Below are 5,117 nucleotides of genomic sequence, written 5' to 3'. Positions count from 1 at the left end.
AACACTAGAGGATACACTAGGGAGTAGTTTTAGCCTGCAACTGGAAAGGTCTGAGGCCCATTATATCCCAAGGGAGGTGTGGGACAAGGGGCATCAGAGAGAGCACTGATTAGACAGACAGGCTCAGCACTCAAGTCCATTCCAGTCCAGTGCTAGGTAGCCTACCTACCTCACAATCACAACCACCTTCAGGGCAGACCCCTGTTTTCAGGGTGAGAGAGTGCCATCTCAATTTCTGCCTGTGTCTGTTACCATCACTGGGGTGGCACTGAGATGTTTCTGTGTGACAATATGATTTGGGTGGAAGGGAGGAATCGTGGAAGACCACAGTGCCTCAGTTACAATGGGCTTAATTTCCAAAAGGCACCATCCACTGTGGGGAGCAACCGAGACGACTAAATTACTGGAACTACTAAGACTAATTCTATGCATCTGATCTCCCACAATATGGTGCTGAGAGACAGCAAACAACTCCTACACAGCTGCCTCTCGCCAGTTTGACTGATAAGCTGCAGGAGCTGATCCTGCTTCTGATTGGAGGAGAGCAGCGTGCTCGGCATGTGGGCAGCAGAGTATGGATTGGTGGAAGAGGACTATACAGGAGGAGAGAAACAACATGCACCAGGAACATCTGAAGAACATCTGCGCAACCCCTGAGAGCCGGCCAGCGGTGTGCCGCTCCTCCGTGGAAGCGGGGAAAGTGGCAGGGGTGCCGCCCCTCTGCGGAGGTGGGGGGGCCGGCAGCTAACCCGGGACAGCATTGTTCCTCCGCAAGTGGGGGAACGAACGGCAGCAAACCTGGGAAGGGCCGGGCAGAAAGAACAGCGCGGGGTCCAGTGTCGTTCCTCCGCGAATGGGGGAGCGACAATCCACCACCACACATTGTCAAACATTCCCATTCCCTCCTCTTTTGGTCTCATGTGACTGTCAAAAACTAGAATGGTGAGAAGGGAGTCACCATTGGACCACAACCATCTGTGCCCCGCCCCGGCCCACCCTTCTGATCCTCCTATAAAACCGTATAAAAATTCTCAGCAACGCTGTAAAACTATGCCATCCACAATCCTTCCTCAAATCCAATCCAAATCCAACAGCTCTGTTCTGATATGCTTTCTCCCTGGGCTGAGGAAGCAGCAAAAAGTACGAACTGAGCATGTGAAAATATGATAGCGTGTGCTGTGTAATCTCTTCTCCACGTCTTCAAGTTCTGTCTCCTCCATGGTAGGAACCTTCTGCTCTTTCCCCAGGTCTCACACACACCCCTTCCTTACCCCCAAGTCTAAGTGCTCCCATCTGCTGGGCTTCCAACACTTATTTCCCATAGACACTCCCATTGCTGTAGGCCACATTTAGAAAATAGTCTTCCTCATGGTTGTCCTCATACAGCTGGCCCATGGAGGCACTAATGGGAGAGAGAGTATTGTTGACAAAGAATAAGGTGCTCTCGGGGCTCAGGGGCATCCTCTTCCGGATTAAGTAGAACTGGCCAACAGTGAGGTCAGAGGGCACTAGGTACTTCCTCTTGACCAGGTCTGGCACACTGGCTTAAGTGCCTTCTCCAAAAATCACGGGGACCCTGTCGGGATGTTTCTTCCGGATCTTTTCTCCTTCCTTTTTCTGATACTCAAAAGAGTGATTTTCCATGTTCTGGAACTTCATGATGGACCGCAGGTTTTCCAAGAGCCCCTGACGGGCCCTACCACACTCATGGAAGATTGCCTCTCGCATTTCAGAGCCTTCGGCCTACTTCTGTGGCACCAGGGTGGCCACAGAAGAGTCCGAAGCCTTCACCAGGCCGCCTGCCCCAGGGCTCAGGAGGGAGACCTTGGGCCCCTGGCCTGGAGGTGGTAAGCGGCCAGGTGAAGAAATGCGGGCAGCTCTCCAAAAAAGAGTCATTCTGAAATGGACATAAAATGCTTTCCAGTGAATTCTGTTACTTGCCTAGCCATCCTTTTCTGTTAATTGTATAAAATGACCACTTGGTACAGAAGTGGATCACTGAAGGCAACTCACTTGTTCTTAATTCTGCCTCCAAATACCTTCGCAGGTATGTGTCCATTAATACTCTATTTCCTGTTATCTCACAAAAACAGACAATTTCTCCACCTTTTTATGGAGAACACTTCTCCATATGTTCTTCAGACTCCTTTATTTTTTTAATTAATTAATTTGAGAAACAGAGAGTGCTCCTTTTTGCTGGCTCACATACAATGGCTGGGATCAGGGGCCCAAGCTAGGAGCCAGGAACTCAATTCCAGTTCTCTAGGTAGATGACAGAAATCCAGTTACTTCCGCCATCACGACTGCCTCCCAGGATTTGCATTAGCAGCAAGCTGGATTAGCAATGCTCACTCTCCACCCTCGATTTTGCTTTATCAATCATTTGCTTAGAACTTCCATGTCTAAGGGCTGGCACTGTGGCACAGTGGGTTAAAGCCTGGCCTGCAAAGCCAGCATCCCATATGCATGTTGGTTGGAGTCCCAGCTGCTCCACTTCTGATCCAGCTCCTTGCTAATGGGCCTGGGAAAGCAGTGGAAGATGGCCTAAGTCCTTGGGCCCCTGCACCCAAGTGGGAGACCTGGAAGAAGCTCCTGGATCCTGTTTCGGATTGGCCCAGTTCTGGCTATTGCAGCCATGTGGGGAGTGAACCAGCAGATGGAAGACCTTTCTCTTTCTTTCTGTCTCTACCTCTCTCTGTAACTGTCTTTCAAATAAATAAAATAAATCTTTAAGAAAAAATAATACAGAAGCTTGTCATGTGAGGATTTGAACTTCTTCATAATAATGAGAGGTTTAAGACCTCTGTGCCTTAAATTGAATACCTGGTATGACATATTCTAGTTGTAAGTAGCAACATTTTTGTTTTGTTTTGTTTTAAAAAGAGACCATGAAGGAAGATGGGAATACAAAGGAAAGGTAATTTTTTCTTTTAAACTTTATGTATTTATATGACAGTCAAAGTTAGATAAAGAGAAAGAGAAAGGCAGAATTACAGAGATTGAGAGAGAGAGAGAGAAAGAGAGAGAGGGAGAGAGAAAGAATCTTCCACCTGTTGGTTCACTCCCCAGATGGCTGCAAAGGCCAGGGTTGGGCCAGGCCAAAGCCAAGAGCCTGGAACTCCATCCGGGTCTCCCACGTGGGTATCATGGACCCAAGTACTTGGCCCGTTTTCTGCTGCTTTCCCAGATGCATTAGCAGAGAGCTGATTGGAAGCCAAGTAGCTGGAACTTGAACTGGTGTCCATGTGGGATGCCAGCACTGCAGGCAGAGGTTTAACCTGCTGTACCACAATGCTGGTCCCTAACTCACATATTTATAACTCTAAAATATAATATTTTAAACATTATAAAACATAAAAGTAGAAAATTAGCTTTCATTTTAAAAATAAGTATTTAATTTGGGAGTTCTTTCCAAGGACAACCTTACCACTTCAATGATTTTAGGACTGTAGGATAACTGGTACTAAGTCCAGCAATAAAGAAGACATAGAGTTCAATCTATTAAACTGTGTTCTAAAACGTGTTCAGATGACAAACACTTGGAAGTTGTAGTGTTGTCTGGAAAAAAATTGATAAACTTAATTTCACCAAAAAACCCTAGATTTAATGTTCTAACATTAAATTCAGCTGTATTTTACATAAACAACCCCATATTATCCTGAATACATGAAATATTTTTAAGTTACATAAAATGTTCTATCCACTACTGATTGTTCATCCTTAGTTTTTGTTCTGTTTTCATTGAAAACTTATAGAAACTCACTAATCTTTAAAGAACAAACATGAAGGAAGAAATGTTAAAATTGAAAGGTTCATGATTTTTATGTGAATGAGAAAGAAATCAATTTAGTAGATTATCTTAGTCCAACTTGCTGAATTCTTCCCTATGAGCATAACTTGAGAATCATTATGACATGTGTTTTAAGCACCTATTATATTTAATAAACTATGCAACATGTTTTTGTGAAAACAAAGAAAAGTAAGATATAATCATTAGTTGGGAGGTGCTGTGGCACAGTACGTAATCCTCTGCCTGCAGCACCAGCACCCCATTTGGGTGCCGTTTCTAGTCCTGGCTGCTCTTCTTCTGATCCAGCTCTCTGCTAAGGCTTGGGAAAACAGTAGAATATGCCCCAAGTGCTTGGGCCCTGCACGTGGGAGACCCGGAAGAAGCTCCTGGCTCCTGGCTTTGGATCGTTGCAGCTCTGGCCATTGTGGCCATTTGGGGACTGAACTAGTGGATGGAAGATCTTTCTCTCTGTCTCTCCCTCTCACTGTCTGTAACCCTACCTCTCAAATAAATAAATAAAATCTTTAAAAAAAAAAGATATAATCATTAGCCTCAGTTTATAAATTTACAGAGATTTTACATTCAGACTTGGAAACAAAAGAGGGAGTAACAGCAAAATTGAAAGTGGGTCCAGTGCGGGACCGGTCACTGGTCTGTCACCATGGGACTTCATATATTTAGTCTTTTAATGCCCTGAACACCTCCTGGATTCTTCTTGTGTGTTAGTCTCATTCTTTTGACAGTAAAAAGTTTCATGCATAAGGGGAAAATGACACAGAGAATCTACCTGCTCAATCCTAAATTGCACACCTGGAATTTAACTCTGAGGGATATGGAAGAGGGAGAAACTTGCCCCTTTGCTTTTTTTATTTTTTTGACAGGCAGAGTGGACAGTGAGAGAGAGACAGAGAGAAAGGTCTTCCTTTTGCCGTTGGTTCACCCTCCAATGGCCGCTGCGGCCGGCGCATGGCGCCATCTGATGGCAGGAGCCAGGTACTTATCCTGGTCTCCCATGGGGTGCAGGGCCCAAGCACTTGGGCCATCCTCCACTGCACTCCCTGGCCACAGCAGAGAGCTGGCCTGGAAGAGGGGCAGCCGGGACAGAATCCGGCGCCCCAACCGGGACTAGAACCCGGTGTGCCGGCGCCGCAAGGTGGAGGATTAGCCTAGTGAGCCGCAGCGCCGGCCGCCCCTTTGCTTTTAAAAAGTGGAGATTTTAACATAATGGGTAGTCCCTCCCACATACACAGGAAGGACCATAGAATACTGGGTAGCAAAAATTTGTACTTCATTACCAGATCAATTGCCTAGCAGCTCAGGTACAAGA

General features: G+C 46.0%; 1 pseudogene; it reads right to left on the bottom strand.

The window, feature by feature from the left end:
• Window positions 1-1,311: 1,311 nt before the first annotated feature.
• Window positions 1,312-1,659, bottom strand: LOC100338813 (gamma-aminobutyric acid receptor-associated protein-like 1 pseudogene; annotated as a pseudogene).
• Window positions 1,660-5,117: the final 3,458 nt, after the last annotated feature.

The sequence above is a fragment of the Oryctolagus cuniculus genome, chromosome 3 (assembly GCF_051225735.1).
Source record: "Oryctolagus cuniculus isolate XC-2025 breed Fujian yellow rabbit chromosome 3, ASM5122573v1, whole genome shotgun sequence".
Classification (NCBI taxonomy): domain Eukaryota; kingdom Metazoa; phylum Chordata; class Mammalia; order Lagomorpha; family Leporidae; genus Oryctolagus; species Oryctolagus cuniculus.
Note: the sequence above shows the minus strand (reverse complement) of the source record. Positions and strands in the feature narration are given on the sequence as shown.